Below are 20,907 nucleotides of genomic sequence, written 5' to 3' on the forward strand. Positions count from 1 at the left end.
GGGTGCTAATATTCAGATTATGTAGGGTGATCCGTTAAAGTGCCAAAAAATATTTCCTTATTTCAATGTATGCTCCACTGAAGTTCGAAAATCTATTATTCTATATATTTTCTAAATGATGTGAAGATTATCTAGGGTGATCCGTTGATATCAGTTATTGAACAGATTATTTTGGTAATATTCAGATTATATAGGGTGATCCGTTAAAGTGCCAAAAATATTTCCCTATTTCAATGTATGCTCCTCTAAAATGTGAAAATCAGTTATTCTATATATTATCTAGAGCCGCGATGGCTCAGGGGGATGAAGCGTTCGTCTTCCAATGAGGTGAACCAGGTTCGAATTCCAGCGATGGCTGGTCGATACAAATTCTGCGACCGGATTGCACCGACCACAGCTCTGACGTGAAATATCCTCAGTGGTAGGCGGATCATGGGTTAGTCCCCTCGTCGTCAGGCTAACCGTGGGAGGTTCTCGTGGTCTTCCTCTCCATGTAACGCAACTGCGTGTTAGCTCCATCATGAAGTCCTCCACGAAGGCAAAATTTCTCCCAATATTCGATCCAGGAGTTCCCTTGTCTTCTGGATTGGGTTCAATATAACAAAGGCTACGTAGTTGAACATTAGTAGTCGTAAACCCAAACATTTTGTCGGCTATTCAACGACTATTATAATATTATATACAACATTATCTAGCAGATGTACAGATTAACTAGGGTAATCCGTGGAAATAAGTTATTCTACAGATCATCAAGTTAATATGCAGGTTAACTAGTGCGATCCAGTTTTATTTGTCATATTATATCGGAAGTGTCTAAATTCAAAAGAGTGCCGCTGGCCACCAAAATCCCCAGACATGAACATTATTGAACATATTTGGGATGCCTTCCAACGTGATGTTCAGAAGATATCCCCGCCCCCTCTTACTCCCACTTATGGACAGCCTTGCAGGATTCATGGTGTCAATTATCTCCAGCACTACTTCACACATTGATCGAATCCATGCCACGTCGTGTTGCGGCACTTCTGTGTGCTCGCGGGTACCCTACACGATATTAGGCAGGTATACCAGTTTTTTTGGCTCTTCAGTGTATAATGCGCAAAAAATTAACGGACCACTCTTAATAACTTTTTATCTTATGATCGGGTCTTCACATTCTAGGACGCAGTTTCAATGATTCGAGAGGGTGACCTCAAATATGCCAAGCAATTAGTGCAGACGATATTTTAAATTACGAAACCAGACACCAAAGCGTACTTTCTCTGAGTAAACGTACGACGGATTCGGATTTCTGACCCCCAAAATATTAGTCGCAATTTGGGAAATATGGTCTTCGTAGTTTTGTCAGGAGAGCGATCCTAATTTAAACCGCTTAAAAAGGGCCCTCAAAAGTAAAAATTTTAATTTTACTTTTTGCGAGCCCTTTTTAAGCGAATAGAAAAAAAAATTGCACACAATTATAAAATTCGTTTATCCAAAGATAATTCTACGCAAAAGATAACTTTTAGTTAATATTTATCATTTTTTAATATTTTATTTAATAATAGTTTTAAGAAAATTTTGAATTGTAAGGTATACATTTTTTACGTCATTTTAAAGAATTTAATTCTATAATGGCAAAATGTGAACGGAACCGGTTGAATAATTCTGAGAAATCGAATTTTAAAATTTTAGTACTCAGGAACTATTTGATCGATTTCGCTCAAACTTTGGAAAAAAAACTTTCAATTCGCTTCAAAAGTTCTCGAGATTTGGCGACGTACACAAAAAGTAAAATTAACATTAAGGGAACCATTACGATCGAGTCCTAGAACGTGAAGATCCGATCATTTGATAAAAAAATTATTCCGGGTGGTCCGTTTATTATTTATTTATTTATTATTATTATTTTTTTTTTTTTGCGCACTGTACCTCTTATGGTATATTTAGCTGGCAGGATGCGTAGCGGTTTTAAAAAGTGCTTAAAGTTGCTTATTTTCGTTTTTTAATAGCTCTTATAGGTGCTTTTTTCATTGGGTGTTTTTTAAAAAGTGCTTTTTCCCTTTTTTCGAAATGAGATTTTTCCTTTACCATGTTGATTTTCGCTATGAATTATGCAAAAAGGAAGAAAAAAATCCACATTGTTCTACTCAACGTTTTCACAATTAATTCAACCCCTATCTATTTTGGCGTATTGTCAGTCCATAGTGCATGAAAACGCCATTCGCTTTACATTATTCAAAATTTCATGATTTTAGACAATTGTCAAAAACAATGCCAAAAGTTTTTTTTTTGACATGACGGTTAAAACAGGATGAAACCGTCAATCGTCAAAAACTTTCCTACCCTACCTAAATATAATATTTTTCTGAAGTGGTTAAAAATATTTTTTGAGTGCTTGAAAAGTGCTTATTTTTTGTTGAATAATTTGGGTACGCACGCTGGCTGGATATTAATAAAAAAATTAAATTAGTTACGAGTAAAGAAGTCTCTCTAGCCGTAAAATGTCATAGGCACGACTTAGAGGTACACAATAAGCTAATAAATTTCGATAGAATATCAAAAATGCGCAGAAACGACAATACTTTCCGGTTCTTCGAAATTTTCCTCATTCAACGCAGTCAGCTATTTTCAACATCATTTTTGAGCCACATCAAAAAAAGTAATTAAAAACATTTCTGCTGTTTCAAAAAAGGAAGATATAATGTAAATGATGTGTGTCTTCGCGTTTACAAGCTCCATCCCGCTGATGAGGGGTTCCTATATTCTTGAAGTGTAACGAGCCGTAACAAACGTCTCCCGCCGTGAACTCCACTCATATCATGTCTACCTCTTGAAAATTGCATCGACTATGTCTCGGCATTTTAAATTCTTTTGGCCTCCTGTTCGAAATCTAGGTCAAAACTACGCGTGAATATTTGCCGATACCGATTTTTCGTTTTCCCTTTTTTTTAAAAAAAAAAAAATATTTCTCTTTTTATTTCTGATAAATTCTGATGCAATGAAAAGTATCAGGGGTTTCCAACTTATATAAGGAAGTAGATTTTAAAAAATATTTAATTGCCTATTAATAAAGTCTGGCTGCAATGTGCACCTATGTATTAAACAATTGTGCAATTGATATCAAATTGTTCAGATGTAAAACTTAAAAGTATTTAAAACCCACATTGATTTTTTACTAAAATTGTCCGCAAAAAAAGGACAACTAATGTATTTTAGTTCACGGGCCACAGAAAAGGCTTCACGGGCCGGATGCTGCCCCCGCAACCACTGAAATAGATCACTTCATCTAATTTAAACACGCATACATGCTTTGTTTACTGTAATAAAATAATTAATGGTGTAACATTTATGCTTAATGTAAACATTCGAGTTTCCAAACTTAGATAAATATCCAATGTATCTTTTCTCAATATTGAGAAAAGATAAAACTGGAAAAAAAAGAGAAAAAAATCAGCTTTTTATGTGAAAAATTAACTGATTTTATAATCACTTAATAGAATAAATTATTGTTCCATAACCCTTTGACGCAGACTGGACACTGGAGTTAGATTTATATTTTCTCTTTCTGACGCTCTAGTTACAAGCAAAAATATCTTTTGGTATATTTTAATTATTAAAAACAACCCTGTTAGATATTTGTACCAAAATATAGCCCCCCCCCCCAAAAAAAAAGTAGTTTGAATTTTTTTTAATTCTCATTCAAAAATAATTAATTTTAAATTGTTTCCATTCATATTCAAACATTTACCAATAACTGATTTTGTAAATTAAAGAAATTTCAATGATGAATAACTGTTTCTCTAGATCCAAATAAATGCAAATTCGGAAAAAAATAAACAAATAAAAAATTTGGAAGCTAGCCGTGTTTGGAAGAGTTTACATTTAACGCAGAAAAAGACACCGGTGTTTCATGCAGTATTTCATAACCATAAATTAATAAAATGTTAAATATGATTTATTTTAATCAAAATTAATACAAAATAGTGAAAAAAACGCCTGAAAAATATGTTTAATAACGTCAAAGAGTTATTTATAAACCTCAGTCTGTTTTAACTAACTTTTACCAAATATCTTATAATTTTTGACACAGTGAATGAATAAGTGAATTAATGGAAAGATTAAAAAAAAAAAAAATCAGTTTGTAGATAAATTAAATAGTTTATGCAGTTATAATTGTGTAACTCTATCTGTTAACTCTAGTTTTGTTTTTTAAAAAAAATCAAGGAAAAATATTATTAATTTGCTTTTTTAAAAAACGCTTTAACCATTCTATGAACTAGCAACTGAGATTCGAATCGGGACACTTAATAAATTGTGAAATTTTAGATTACTGTTATGAATTCAGCGTCTTAACATTTGCCTTATTTGGTATGTCCTTGTTGTGGAAATTCACAAATGCAATGAGCAAACGCATTTGTGTTGTATTTTTGCATAATAGCCTTGAAATGTTACTGCACTCGTTCGAATTCCGAGCCGGCGAGTGCGTGAATGAATTTAAAATTAAATGTTCTTGCTCTCTCTGCTACAAGACATCATCCATCATCAAACAGCTGCTTCAAATCTTCCTACTATATGATATGGTTCGTGTCGCCATCTGTCAAACATATTCAAAACTAACATCAGCAAATAAAGGAAATTCGATTCTTTTATGTTTTCAAAAATTTACAACGTTGATTGAAAGTTATTTTAAACTTAAAAATTTTGTAAAAATATAGTTTTAATGAAGAAGAAATAGAACTAAAACTCTTTTTTAATAGGAAAGTATATATTTAATAGGAAATTAAAAAATGTGATTGCAATCTATTTTATTTTTCCATTTGAAATTTAATAAAATTTGTTTAAATGTAAATGTTTCTTTTAATCATGTAATGTTCTTTTTAAATTTGTTTTAATTTAAATGGTCCTTAAGGACCTCAATTTGCGTGTTCTTAATAATTTGCATGGTGTTCTTATTTTGCATGTTTTTAATAACTTAAATGATAATGTAATGAATCATAAAGTGTCGAACTTTAATTCTAAGTTTAAGCGTTTATTTTTATTTTGATCATTTAATAAAGATAAATAATTTTTTTTAAATTTGTATAATAGTTTGCTGAAAAATAAAAGACTGTTGAGAGCTTTTTTAAATTATTTAAAATATGCTTTTCTCCTTATTATTTAAAACATGCTTTTCTCCTTATTATTTAAAATATGCTTTTCTCCTTATCATTTAAAATATGCTTTTCTCCTTATTATTTAAAAATATGCTTTTCTCCTTATTATTTAAATTATTTAAAATATGCTTTTCTCCTTATTATTTAAATTATTTTAAATATGCTTTTCTCCTTATTATTTAAATTATTTAAAATATGCTTTTTTCCTTATTATTTTTTCACCAACAAAAATATAACTGTCGTAGTTGTGTATTGAATAATTCCATTTAAGTAATATTTGAACCTCAAACAATAATTCAGTAAAAAAGACTCTTTCGTGATATTTATTATACTGTCGTGAACCTGCAGAAAAATTTCGTGAATCATTTCATGAATATTGTATTGGTACATACAGCAGTTAGAATGAAGTCTCTGCAATTTCGATGAATATATCCTTGAATCGTGATGTCGCTTAGTCAATTACCGTGATGTACACGCGATTGACAAATCATGCATTATTCTTTTCTATGTTCATATGGTTTTTATCGATCGGACGAATTTTCCTTTTATGTAGAATGTTTAGGGGTTTATGGCAGATAGAGCTTTAGGGTGTGTTCCATACGCGTATGTCACAGGTTTCGGATTTTTATCTCGCCTAAATGCAAAGCACTGACCAATGACGTAATTGATCAGTGCTTTGCATTTAGGCGAGAGAATGATTTATAAAATTTAAATTAATTTATTACTTGATTAAATGAAAAAAGAATTTTTCTACTTTTTACACTAATTTTAAACTCAAATTTTTTATTTCAGTACTTTCGCATACATAAAGCAACTATGCAGCTGCGCTACAGGAAAAAAATTCTACCGCTATTTGTAATTTACGCAATTTCGATTTACGAATGGCCAACTGTAGTCACGCTATTATTTCAGAATTTATATTTATATATATCTATATTAAAAAATTTTTTAAATGTTTCTTAGAAGTAATTTTATTTTTATAATTTTTCGTCTTCTCTTTTAATTAATCTTTATTATTTTCCCGGTTTTCTCAATATTTAAACTTATTTTATGAGTTCTATATACTTGCAGCTTATACGCAGTTAATAAAACTTATTAATTCTCTTAGTTTTTTTTTTTTTTTTTTTAAAATTCTTTTTTTAGTTTTTTTTTTTTTTTTATCCTTTTTGTCTTTATTGAGCTATATATGCACACATTTTAAAAATTAAGCATTTTGCAAAATTTTAAAATACCGAAAGTTTGTAAGCAAATGTTAACCGAAGAGTACATTTACTGTACTTCTATTTTGACGTAAAATTAATGTTCTTTTCTTCGTTTTTTTTTTTTTTTTCTTTTCCTTTCTCTCTTGTAATTTTATTTTTAGAATCATTGTATGTTTATTTTTATAAATTTCGAAATATTATTTTAAGAAAAAATAACATGTTTGTGTTGCAGTTCATAATGTAATGTTTCTTTTTTTCTATTTTAGGTAAGTTCATTTTTTATATCATGTTAAATAATGTGAAGACTCAGGGAAATCTACCATATTGGTAAGAATGTATGAATCTCTTCATTTTTTGTACCTTAATAAAATGTGATTTTTAAAAAATTCGTTTTTAAAATATTATGTTTAGTTATTATAATTACCGCAATCTTTACTATGCGTTATTTATTTAATATTTTTGTTTTTATAAAGTTTTAAATATTATGCGAAATTTTTCAATGTTTTCACATCGTTTTTCTCGGTTCTTCGCACTGTTTTAATACAATTTACTATTCTATATCTCTTTGTCAGCATGCAAAAGATGCTTGCTGTTTGTTAGCATGCAAGCAAGACGTAGACAACAAAATGGTGCTTCAAGAACAAAAACATATTGAAAGACTAAACCGGAAAGTAATATTACGTCAAAAAAAAGGGTACACAAAATACATCTATGTCGAGTAGCATTATGTCAAAAACAGATAACCGGTTAAAGAAATAAAAATAGACTTTTCGCTTTTGCAATTATTTATGATAGGATTATTTAAATTATGCGTTAATGAAATCAAAGTGATGTAGCTTTATTCAATCTACACTTCTTTGCATTAACTGGAGTGCATTATCTAATAATTCAAACATCTTTTATTATTTATTGTTAATAAATACAAAATAATTGTAACAACACAATTCTACCTATTGTTCAAATCGTTTGATCTTGAAAATGATTAACTTAAGTAAGGATAGATTACTATATCTTTCAATCTAGTTCCATCGAGATCTCAGAAAGCTTAATCCAAATTTTATTTTGTTTTAAGAGATACTAAGATAAGATTCATTCTCTAAAAGATTGGTTAAATACTTTATTTCTTTAATTGAATACTAATTTCAAAACAAAAAAAAAGTAAATATAAATAAATTCGTAAATTTTCGAACCCATTTTTTTTTCTTCACGAAATATCTCTAATAATATTTCTTTATACAATTTATGATCGTCTGCTCTCTAAATTTTATTGTGAAAAAAAAGTTTGAAAATATTTCCTGTTTTATCTATTTTAAATCTTTTGTACTGTAAATATTTAAACTTTATTTTCAAGAGTTGCGAATTTTACAACCGAAGTTCACGAAAGAAAAATAAATCTTAGTCGCAACATTTCACACTATAAGCTCAATATTCTTAAAATTTATGGGAAAATGTCTTCTCGGTAAACTTTAATATCGTTTGAACCAAAATAAAAATGCAGACGATCGCGACAAAGACTAGACAGCTGAAGTGGATGATTTTTTCTTCTTGTATCTTCAAAATGGTAAGGATTTGATGCCAGGCGGTGGTTTCCCATCACCAGTTAGTTGATAGAACAGCCATCTTTATGATGCGGGGCGTTGAGCAAAAAGTGCATAAGATATCCACACTCTTTCATCATAAGGGAGTTATATATCTTTGCCTTTGGGGATTTTCGTATCATGTTTGCTTTATTGATCCGGGTGAAAAGGGGAAATTCTTTCCCCCTTCCATATGTGAAAAAAGGCTGAAGGGAGAGTTTTAAAGAGATTAGTGGAATATGTGTATCATTTGTCATGAAAGTAGAACTATGTTGTCCATATTTTTTATGTTGGAATGGTACATGATACAGATCCTGAATCTGTCCGAATTAAGTTTATTTGTCGAGAAAGTTTTATTCGAAAATGTGCTTGTTGTTCGACTGAACATATTTTTGACTGAATTAAGGAAACTAAACTTCAACTTTTAGTTAATCTCCGTAATGGATCTTCTTTAACTAACGAGTCCCACGACCACAATGCACGTCATTGAAAAAAAAAATGTTTCAGATTCAGTTTGTGACAATCTTTCTGTTGCATTCTTTCAAGTAAAGCCATTTATGTTTAGCGCAGTATAGTTGCTTCCTGCATCTGCGACATTTAACTTAATTTTTTAAATTATCTGATTAGGATATAGCTTGCATTAATAAGACTTTTTTATCTTCTTCCTGAGAAGTTAAAGAAGAGGGAAACCAGTTGTCCCCTTTTCCCCGAGCAATTTTCATCTCATTTTCAGTCTCACTATAGTTTCATAAATATTATTTGAAAACACCAGATAAATAAGTCATTGCAAATGAAACTTAGTTGTGTTTTGTAATTTTTTCTTGATTTAAAATTATGTTTTTTGTTTCAAAGCGTTTAATATGAGTTCAATAAAAAAAATAAAAAAAATTACAATAAACAATAACGATTATATTAATTTAAATAGTCTCTATCTCATTGTATTCCCGCCTACTTTTATTTTGTTCGTTTTCTTCCTTTTTTGCGTCAGGCTTAGTTTATAACCTTTAGTATTTGGTTCGTTAACGTTAGCTTGTAGACCATTTCATAGCTTACATTAATTTTAACCCCAATATTTCTCTAAATGCAATACGTCAATATTAGATTTTAAATTTTGCGTAAATTAAAAATATCGTTGCAAAATATTTCATTACCATTAAAAAATTAAATAAGAATTTAAAATTAGAAAACGATTATTGTTATTCATGTGAAAGTATATATAGCTATAAATTTCCACGTAATCATGACATAATAAAAGTACTTTAAAGATTTTCAATTTAATCTACAGCAACAAACAGAAAATTTTTCAAGCTATGGAGGCTCATTTTATTTAAGAACATGGTATTTTTAGTTATAAAACTTTCGAATTTAGTTATAAAACGAAACGAATTCCCTGAACTAGACATAATTGATAGTTTATTAGACAAATGTTTAGTTATCTAGGATTAAACTTTCCCATCTTTCCGAAATCTTGTTAATTGATTTTATTTATTTTACTTTTTTCCATTGCTCCACATTAAATTGCAGTTTATTTTTGAAATATTTTCGTGTGGGAAAAGATAGCAGCAATAAAAAATATTACACATAAACCTTTCATTTCAGGCTGATTCAAATCATCTGCTGCCACTTACTTGTCTGGAACCGTAACCGTGTGAACTTTCGAAACGTTCCAACCACTGCTGAAATTGATTCTCGGCAACTCATTTTTCTCACTTTTTTTTTAATTTTCTTAAACTCTCTCTTTTTTTTTCATAACTCGCGAATATCTTCTTTCCCTGTACCTCGAAAAAGCGAGCTTTTCTTCATTATTTACTTAGAAATTTTTTGTGTTGAGGGATTTGAAAAGCGTTACTGTCTTGTTCGTAAAAAGGAAATGATTAATGATTTTTATTGCCAGTGTATAGAAATAAAATTGGTATGTAAGCTTAAATGTGTCGCTTTTTTGTGCCTTTCTTTATTTTCTTGTTTTTCGGTAAAATTTTTATTATTGCGGATTATTTTTTACGCTTGATTGAATTTATTTTGCGTTTACAAGACTAATAGTTATTTATTTTTACTTACTTTTTTTGATGCATGAAAATTGTAGACTGCAAAAATTGTACACGATTTTCTTCAAAATATTGAGCTTATTTTCTTCTTAATTTTATCCTGAAAGTGCACTCTAAAAATATATAAGTAGAAATAAAAATGTTGTGAAAATATGGAGACTCATTAAATTAAATGAATAAATTTATTTATTATTTTTTTTAAACTATGTTGTAACTGTTTAACCCTTCAATGACTAATGTCTTAGTTTTATATTCCTTATTTCTTTTAAATTTTATTATTGGCAACACATACTTAACGTTTAAATTATATTGTAGCCATTTTCTATCTCTGTAAGTTTCAAGTTCGATTTAATAATTGTATTTTGTTAAATCCAGAAAGAGGTTAGCTAAGTTATTTCTTGCGTTAAATAAACATTTTAGTTCATACAACTGTGTAATTATAAATATATGTATATTTTGGTATTTAATATAAGTTTAGTTTTTAATAGGTTATTTTTAACGCTTGGCTCACCGATCGGGGAGATTTCCCCGCTTGGGCAGTAGTTTGTACCTGTCGAAAAACGTGCAGTAGCTAGCTTATTGTACTAGTCCTGCGCATCTAAGTTAATAATTAGCCGTAATACGTACGGTCAAAAGTGTTAACATATAGCATTATAACCCTGAGTTTTATGGCCGGGAAAGCCTGGTCGGTAGGGCACTGGACCCATGTCCGAGAGTTCGTGGGTTCGAACCCCGCCGGCCGATGACTCCCCGTGTAGTAAAGTGACTGATGCACGTTAAATTTATCGAGTCGCAAAAGTCCTCCATGTTCCCATAACAAATCAATAACCTCTGGGGACACTGGTGCGACGTATGGTGTGGCAGAGGTCGAATTCTTGGCCATAGATAGGAAAACAACCACTGGAAAGCAAGAACAATCGCACCCCCTCTGCCTAAACAGGCATACGTCAACTACATCAACCCTGAATTTTAAGATTCTATCAACTTAATACGATTAATATTTCATATAATAATTGGATTAATAACGTTAAACTTGAAGTTAGATTAGTAATTCTATTGATTTGAACTCCCAATATTTTCTTCTACAAATGTGATTTTATAACTAATGTTTTGATTATAATTTTTAACCCGTTAGAGCAAATAAAAGTTATAAACAAAACATCCTTTTTTAAAAGAAATTATAAAAAAAAATAGTGCGTGGAGTCCCTCCGAGCGGAAGAAGTTAAACTTCGCAACCTGCGACGTTAATTGTAGAAGAATCAGCAGTTGTAGAAGGATCACTAGTTCTATTCAACGACTCTTTATCCTGCTCCGCTCTTTTCCATGCTCTGTAATCACGGTAATATTGTGCATTTTTCCCTCGTGGACCTCTTGAACCAGTGTTTGTGGTTGCCTCATCGTCTCGCCCTGGAAAATGTGTTTGTATTAATAATGTATGTGAATGCGTCATAATGTAATTTCAGAAGAGAAATAATCAATTGATATTCACAAGAGACGTACCTTGACATAACCTTAAATCCGTCACTCATTTTTTAAAATTTTTTAATCCACTAAATTTGAAAATAAGAAATACTACCCTATTAAATTTTATGTGTATCAAAGCAAACTAAAAAAATATTTATGGAAAAACAATACTTTTATTATTTTTATGCTAGTGAGAACCAAAACAATATGGAAATGAATGAGGGAAAACTGGATCCTACCACGTGAATTCCCGGCCAATAAAAATGTAGCGTTAAACGTTTAACGCAACTTTGTTGGAAGTCGCATAAGAAGTATAACTTCAAAAATATATATTATTTCTATGAATCGGGCACGTCGACACGAAATCGCCTCTAGCAGACAACTTGGTGCCGGTTTTTACTGAAACTTTTTTTTCCCCCTCCTCTCGTCTGCAATGCTTTTAAAGCGGCTTCCGTTTGTGATGTAAGTTTGATATACATTTCACATACTTGCCTTTGCTTTCGATTAAGTTTTTTTTTCATCTTTTTTTTCTTCCTACTTTCACTGTTTGTGCGGTTTGCCTTTGAATTTTCTTTTAACCTATACTGTTCCTCTATCATCGTTCACTACTTAACCAAAGATGCGTTCTAAGTTATTCAAAGGGGAAGAAAAGAAAAAAAAAAAAAAAACACTCAGATGTGATAGTTTTCAATTTAGGAGGTACTGTTTTCTCAAAAACGATTTATATGAAAGTATGATGAGTTGTTGATTGCTTATCTGAATTTGACAGATATATTATCCAAACTGATTTTTTTTTGGAATGTAGTTAGATTACATCGTAGTGAAAATATGTCTTAAGAGATTTATCACAGGTATTCTTTTGTGAATCGGTGTATTCAAAATATTTCGCTATAAAAAAGTTCCTTTTTTTATTTTTTTATTTCACTGTTCGGTTCCTATATGACGGAGCAACCATGCTAGGATAGTCTGGTTGGTAGGTTTTTGGGCCCATGTTCAAGAGGTCGTGAGTTTGATCCCCTCCGGCGGAAGACTCCATGCGTATTAAATGGTGACTGTGCACATTTAATCTGTCAGGTCACAAACTCCTCTATGTTCACATAACAAATCGTACCTTTGGGAGTACTGAATTGGAGATTGATCTTTTTCTGGTTCAAGTCAAAATTAAGATCTATGGATGAATAAATGGATCTATGAATATGTCCGCCCTAATAACGGGCAGTGACGTGCGTGTGGCTGAAGTCGTATTCTTGGCCATAGATGGCGCCATCGAAAAACAAGAAACGCACCCTCTGCCTTAAATTCGCTTGGTTTTGCCAAACAGGTTTGCTGGAAATGGCAAGTGGCATTAGAAACAACACAACAGGAGCAACCAAAGATATGAATTATTTAAGGGTTTCTTCAGTTTCAAATTTATAATATTTGTGAGAATAATATTTAAAAGTAAGATTTTAACAAAATGACTTCAACTATTGTTCTACCACTACGAGAGGAACCTAGCTGTAATAAGATTTAACTTCTTCAGATAAATGTTTGCAGCTCAGGTCTCGATGTACTCAAGTGAAATTTTCTTCGTTCTTTTTATAGTTTTTTTTTATTGTCGTCTTTTTTATTTTTTGTTATTTTATTTTTTTATTTCTTTTTTATTTATTTTTTTAAATTCTTGTTTCAGATATATTTTAAGCACAGTTTACTTATATCTTCATTACGTATTATCTTAAGATATTTCGGGTTTAATTATAGACCTGATTTAGCCCTACTAGGCTATGAGGAGGAGCAACAACATTGAGTTAAACGCGCCATATCCTCTTTTTTGAACCCAATCCAGATGACAAGGGAACGCCTGGATGAAGTATTTTGGGAAATTTGCCTTTGTGGACTTTTTGATGGAACTACCCCGCATTTGCGTTACATGGAGAGGAAAACCACGAAAACCTCCCACGGTTAGCCTGACGGCAAGAGGACTCATTTTTTTCTTCTTTTTTTTAAAAGTTTATTATTAAAAACATGGTTTTTGTGGGGTTTTTTTCTTCATAGAAACAGCAATTTATTTTCACAAAATCCTGAATCCGCCAAACTTGGAGTAGATTTTTTGCAGTTTCAAAAAAACGGACCCTTCACAAAAAGTCCGATAATTAAACAACTAATTTTTGTGATTTTTCGAAAAATCCGGACCCTATTTTTTTAAAGCACCTTTTTTACTATATTCTCTAATCCATATCAAATTTTTCCCCAATTCCTTTAAAAGAAATCATTATCAAGCCCGAATATACCACTGATAAACCCAAATACCTTAATATCTTGAATACTTTTTTCCCGATTTCACAAAAACAGACCTTTTACACAATATCTGGAATAAACCCTAATAAACCCAGCAAAATATTTTTAACATCGTCATCATCAGAGTTTGCCAGACAGCCCAATGTGAGCCAATGCCTTCCTCTGAAGATTTCTCTATGACGATTTATGTTTGATCTCCAATTCTTTTCATTAATTGCAAGAAAATCAGACTCCACTGAGTCAGCCCATCTCAACAGCGGCCTTCCTCGTTTTCTTGTTCCAGTGGGTCTAAAAAGCAGGTATCTTTTTTATTGTATTGTCATCACTCATTCGTATCACGTGGGCCATCCATTTCATTCTATTTATTTTTATGTATTTAATAATATCAGGTTGTTTATAAATCTTATACAGTTAAAAGTCAAATCTCCTTCTCCAGTTATTGTCCGCAAAATCTTTCTCTCAAATATTGCGATACGATTTTCCTCCAGTTTTGTCATTGTCCAAGCTTCAGAAGCTTATGTCAAGACTGGCCAGACAAAAGTTTTGTAGATTAAAAACTTCTAGAAAGAAACCTAGATTTAATAAATCTTCCCAGCTTATAGACAACCCTATTTTTCAGATAGAGTCGGGTTTTTTTATTTCGGGAGTCATTCTGTTGTCAATGGTAATAATTGATCCTGTAAATGTTTTTACCATTCAATTATAATATTTAAAATTAAATGATATCGCAAATAACATTTGTGTATTTTTTCCTGATCGTTAAAAATAAAGGGTCTGGTGTTCTCCAGCACCTCTGAGTCACGAAATATTCACCTCTGTCTACGCTTTTATCTCACTTTCCCTTGACTTACACTCCGACACTTGTATAAATAGATATTGCGAATGAGCATTTGAGTGGCGCTTCTCTGACACGTCCCAGTTGCTCTTTTAATAAGAAAGGGCGAGGATCACTTCTCTCGATGATGGTAAAAAAAAAGAGCTTTTAGATGGAGTTTTGAAAAAATCGTCTGCCTTCCACAAGGTCATAGAAGATGTTGAAAACATCTTGAGAGTTCGTGGACTGTAAGTAATGTATTTGTTTCAGGATAGATGATGATGTACGGATTTCGACCAGCTGAGGACAGGATTGTCTATGATGTGACAAAAACAACTTGAGGTTTTTTGTTTAAAATGTATTCTTCGAATGCTATCATAGATAGACAGTGAACCCCATGCAAAAAATCGTTGCTGAGTCTCGAAGATTGAATTTTATACAATGAATCAAAAAAAAAATCGAAATAAAAATCGAAAAAAAAAATTGAATAAATCTTTAATCACTATGTAATGAATGAATTATGAATAGAGTATGCATTTTAAAAAATCGCATTATTATTTCACACCGTATAAAAATAATCAAACTCAACAATGAAGAAGTATGTTTCTTTGATAAATATTCCGTACGTTTATTTTCATTTGTATTTTAACGGAAATTATATTTCAACTCATTAATGCACACACTAAAATCAAATTAAGATCTAGGTTAGATACCGCCTAATCCTGTGAATTCAACTGCTTGGCATAAATCCCAATTTTAAGACTAATCTTGATAAAAACGAATGTCGTTCTAAATTAATTCACTAACAAAATGATATAAAACGTTTAGATCATTACAAATTTTCAAAATAAATAATATTCTTTCTTTAATGGATATGTTAACAATCGCTAGTTAAACTTATGAATGAAGTCTCGGGTTCCGCCATAATAAGGTCAATCATTAAGAGTTCAACAGCCGAAAAAAAAATTGGGAACTTGACAATTGAAAGTTGTAACTTTTGACTGAGTATTAACGATTTAACTCTTTATCATGTCAGAATTTCCAATTACTAAGCCAACTCTGGGAATTCCACAGCAACTGGGAAGTTTTAAAAAAAAATCATCTGATAACAGATTTTTCCCCTTTTCCATTCATGCTGATTTTTCCAGCATACTACTAAAATTACGGAACAGCTGTCTTTGTGTCACCATGACAACAACAAAACACATGTCTCATCTGGTTAACAATGACGTCATTTTGACGTATCAACAGATGGCACTGGAGACTGGCCGGCCACCTTTTCGGAGTTGAATTGTTTGAAGTTCCAATCACATTCCGGAAATTCGTTTTTTACCGAAATGTTCGTGGGCTCTTGACTACTGAATTCAGCTGTTACTTTTTATTCTTTAGTTGTCGGGCAAATTAAATCAGTTTATTTTTTGTTGGAAAGACATTGAGATAGCTTTGCTTGTTAACATGGTTAAGAGGTCACTTTTTTCTAATAGCTTCGAATTTCTGTCTTATCTTTAGTTCTTTTTTAGCGACTTTTTATGGAGTGGAGAAAAATCGGTCGAATCTTTTTCATCTTGCGCCCCCGCATTTAAAGAAAGCCATTTTTATTGCAAATTTTAAAATAAGCAATCTATGATTCCCTGTATTATGAGAAAAATTTAATTAAGATAATTCGTAAAATAGATTCACAATATATTTTGCATGTATTTAGAATGAATGTGCGGGTTGTTATTATTTTTCAAAATCAACAATTACTTACGAGCTCAAGTTTTGCTACTGAGATTATTTTTATAAATATAATTAATTTGTAAAATATATTTAATAATTCACAAAAGATAAAAATTCCTAGGAATAATAGGAGTAAAATTAAAAGTTAAATCTTTCTTAGGGAAATTGCTATGAAACGAAAATGAGAATAAATTATTGTTTTTTAATTAAATAACAACTTACCAATGCTTTTATAATTATAAAATACCTACTATTATTATTATTTTTTTTTATGAAAAAGTTGAAGGTATTGAATTTAACAAAACTGTTTAAAAAAATAATTTCTGGCGTTCTGATTAAGATTTAAAAATCATCGAATTGGTTGCAACGATTTTTTATTTTAACTTCTAATATTTTTAAAAATGTTATACGTTTATTCAAATATTCTAAAATGTCCTCAGTTTAATAATCTTAGTCCATCAAGTACTTATGTACTCAAATTCTAAGAGTAAAATCTTTCAATAGTTCCAAATTTTTGCAGTCTAAACTTTACGTTCAACGTTTTCTAAACAAAATTTATTCCCTCATTATATTCCATTCGAATCTTTGTTCGTAAAATTTTTAAGTAGTCATTTTGAAATTTTGCAGAGCTTAGTGTAGCAGGTGTGTACGTAATTTTATAAAAAATTTAAATAATCAACTTGTTACTGGTCAATTTGTCTAATTCACATTTGTGGGAGTAAAAATTGATGAACCGATTCTGAATAAATAAAAATAACGTGGTTATTATTGTTGGTTATAAAAAGCATAAGTTTATATCTTAGAAAACTGAAACTGCCTGCGCTTGCACTAACACCACAAACAATAAAAACGAAAACTGGAGTGATGTTTTAAACCTACCTTTGGAGGAAGTGAAGACTTTCATCTTCCTTTAAATATATCGATGAATAATAACTCTTTTTATAAACGCAGATTTTAAATTTCACTTATCTGTATGGATTAAGATAAAGAAGAAAACAAAATAACTCTTTTGATTCATTCATGCGTTGTTCCATTTTATTCATTGAAAAGGAATTAAATTTAAACCGGAAGCCAAGCACTGTCTCTTTCTAAAAAAGAAGATCGCCAAACGCTTCCCCATAACATTTATTTTTTCATCTGTCATTTGTTGAAATTGAATTCTCTTTCTATGCTGGCGGGCACTTCATGAAAAAGATTGTTCATTGAAAAGACGATATGTGATATTGTTAGCGGACTCATGTCATTTTAAGAGGACAATTATTAGTTTATACTCTCTCCAAGGTTACAAAAAGAAGCTACTTAATATCTTAACTTGAAAAGTGCGTGTTTGTAAAAGAGAAATGTTTTGGGTATTTTTATTCAACGGGAATTTTTCACTAACTGATAACTCTATTTTTATATACATTTCTTTTATTAATGATAAACTAATGCGGTTTTAAATTTTATCCTTCTTAATAGAATTAAATATAAATGTTTATTTCTTTACTTTTTAATTGTGTAGATAGGAAGACAAACTACATATATTTGGAGCATTACTTATTGCCAAACTTTTTCTTGTTGCTTTCAAGAAAAACTAAACCACGTGCATTTAGGAAACATAAAGATGTAATTCAAAAAGCCTTTTTACGGTTTTATTTTCCTCAAAATTTCGTATAAATTGCTGTAATATTTCTTAAATTATCAGATTAAACTCAACTTTACTACCTTTTAAGGACTTACCGGGAAAACTAACCGATATTTGAAATACGAAAAAAATCACGAAGTCCTCCCACAGTGAAGCCTTTTCCTCAAACATCTGTTGATCTTTTTGTACCCATAGCTGTCTCCTTCTTTGTTTTGATTCAACTTTGTCATCATTTGGTTGAAATTGAAAGCTAACACGCACGTGAGAGAGGGAAAGTCACGAAACACTCCCTCAATTAACCGAACTGCTAAAATATATATATATATATATATATATATATATATATATATATATATATATATATATATATATATATATATATATATATATATATATATATATATATATTTGTGCCGCATTATAGCTTGTCTTGTACTAAACTTCATCAACCCTTCGTTGAGGACTTTTTCAGGATAGTTAACAGGCGTTTGGGGGACAAATGAAATTAGTCACGAAAACCTCTCACGGTTAACCTTTCTACCGTAAGAAAACTTATTTATTTTATATCCGTTGAACAGCCAATCCAATTTTGAGTTTACGGCTACCAAAACTCAGTAGCCTCGTAACTTTACACTCTATCCTGAAAACAACAGAACTCCTGGACGAAGCATTGGGACAAACTAGCCTTCGTGGAGGACTTTTTCCCGGAACTAACCCGTATTTACGTTACATAAGTAGGAAAACCACGAAAACATCCCACGGTTAGCCAGACGGCAAGGCGACTCTTACCTATGAGCCACCTACCATTGAAGATATTTTACGTCATCTCTGTGGTTAGTGCGACCAGCCATGGCTGAGATTCGAACCCGAGTCACCTGATTTCAAGAAAACTTTGGCTAAGATCTGTCTACCATTATTAGGCACATTTTATGCTAACATTGCTCTGACTGAGTTTTGAATCTGTGACACTCTATCAGAAACAGCTCTAATATTTTTTGAAAAATTATTATTATCAATTATTTATTGATAATTGACTAAATTATAATATTAATTAATTGATAATTGATTGACTATTAACTGAAAGAAATTTCACCCATTTTTTCCGAGCTGGTAAGATTGTGATCAATTTTGCACTCTGTCTATTGTTCAGAGATGATTGTGCTCCGGAAAAAATCCAGATTTCCAGATTTTTCGCTAACCTCGATCCGGAAATCCAAAGTCCAGAAGTTTACAGAAATCATCGATGACATTTATGTATAAAAATTCTTGTGTATTTTATGTAAAAATATTAGAACTAGAATTTATACTTGGCATCTCTTTCAATCTTTTTTCTGGTAGAATAATATATGTGATTAGAGATAAAAGTAAACTAAATACATAATTATTAATTTAAATTATGCTGCATATAAATTATATGGAATTTCACGTTGTGAAAATATCAATGATTTAAATTTATCAAGACATACATTTTTTGAAATGCGTCATTAATGATTCTACTCAGGAAATTTTCAGGATTTTTTAATTGGGCTCACAATCACCCCCGATTGTTTCTATGATTACTCGTTGTTTTTTGTTTATTTTTGCTTTACTTAATCTAAATTTTTTGTTTCAAATGTTTGTTGATTAAAAACATTAGACTTTGTGATTAACAGTCTGGTTTTGATTTTCTAAGAAATCCATAGTCAGCTCAGCGTCATACGGACGCTGTGTAGCGGAAATTGCGAGAACAAATGCGCCTTCGGTTTTAGCCTAGTGTCCGTCTTGATAAGAAGTTCTTTTCCTGTTATTCTCAAATAAGGACTCACTTTTTCTTCTTAGATCTTGCCGAATTTTCAATGAACACCGCGAAGTCATTCATTTCTATTTTTGATGTTGGGCGAACATAAATCATACAATTAACCAATATTAAGTGCCGAAAGTATCTCCCAGAAAGGTTTCATTATTTTCAATCATTAAGATATTTTTCGTAATAAATCATTAATACGTCACAAGATCGTGCTCACAAATATTATGCTATGCATCTAAACTGAGTGACAAGTTGGAAAAAGCAGCAAAATCTTTTATAAAATGATATTGTTATGTAAAATGTAATATAAGAAATAAAATGGGAAAAAATAAACATGACACTTTTTAAAAAATAACTGTAAATTTACAGAAAAAAAACTATTAAAAGATAAATACAGATATTTTCTGTTTTTTATCGTTCGCTACCCGTTCTTTTTTACAGTCTTTAACCGTTTATTTGACGTTTTATTATTCTATGCATCTAAACAGAGGGACGAGTTGGAAAAAGCAGCAAAATATTTTATAAAATAACATTGCAATGTAAAATGTAATATAAGAAATAAAATGGGAAAAAATAAATACTATAACAATTTGTAAAAAATAACTGTAAATTTACAGAAAAAAAATGTTAAAAGATAAATACAGATATTTTCTGTTTTTAATCGTTCGCTACCCGTTCTTTTTTACTGTCTTTAATCATTTATTTGACGTTTTATTATTCTATGCATCTAAACAGAGGGACGAGTTGGAAAAAAGCAGCAAAATATTTTATAAAATAACATTGTAATGTAAAATGTAATGTAAGAAATAAAATGGGAAAAAATAAATATAACACTTTGTAAAAAATAACTGTAAATTTACAGAAAAAAAATATGTTAAAAGATAAATACAGATATTTTCTGTTTTTAATCGTTCGCTCCCCTTTCTTTTTTACAGTCTTTAACCGTTTAAAGCCGTTTTTAGCAAGAGTTTTCATCTGTTTTTCACCCTAATTATAAAAGGACTAAAACTATCAATTCAAATTCTAGTTTTTGCCATGCAGTTTTAAATTTTTTTTTCCTTTTAAATCGTAATATGATTTGAAAAGTTATCTTACAGTAAGTATAAGTTTGCAGTTATTTAGATCTAGAGTAGACAGTTATTCATCATTGAAATTTCTTTAATTTACAAAATCAATTATTGATGAAATTTCAAATATGAATGGAATTTTTTTTTCCAAAGTACTTTTTGTCAATAATAAAAAAAATTTTTTTTTTTTTTTTTTT

General features: G+C 30.5%; 1 protein-coding gene across 5 annotated transcripts in view; it reads left to right on the forward strand.

Annotated features, from left to right (window-relative positions):
- LOC107448763 (SLIT-ROBO Rho GTPase-activating protein 1) overlaps positions 1–20,907 on the forward strand; it is a 231,283-nt gene that overhangs the window by 144,727 nt on the left and 65,649 nt on the right. Inside the window, exon 2 of one of the 5 annotated variants that reach the window (XM_087151257.1) lies at positions 6,604–6,664. The exons of the other annotated variants lie outside the window; for them this stretch is intronic. The gene's annotated coding sequence lies outside the window, so the exon portion shown is untranslated. The remainder of the gene's footprint in view (positions 1–6,603; positions 6,665–20,907) is intronic. 5 annotated transcript variants of the gene reach the window in all.

This window comes from Parasteatoda tepidariorum, chromosome 9 (genome assembly GCF_982258835.1).
Source record: "Parasteatoda tepidariorum strain Cologne lab strain chromosome 9, Ptep-v5.0, whole genome shotgun sequence".
Taxonomy (NCBI): domain Eukaryota; kingdom Metazoa; phylum Arthropoda; class Arachnida; order Araneae; family Theridiidae; genus Parasteatoda; species Parasteatoda tepidariorum.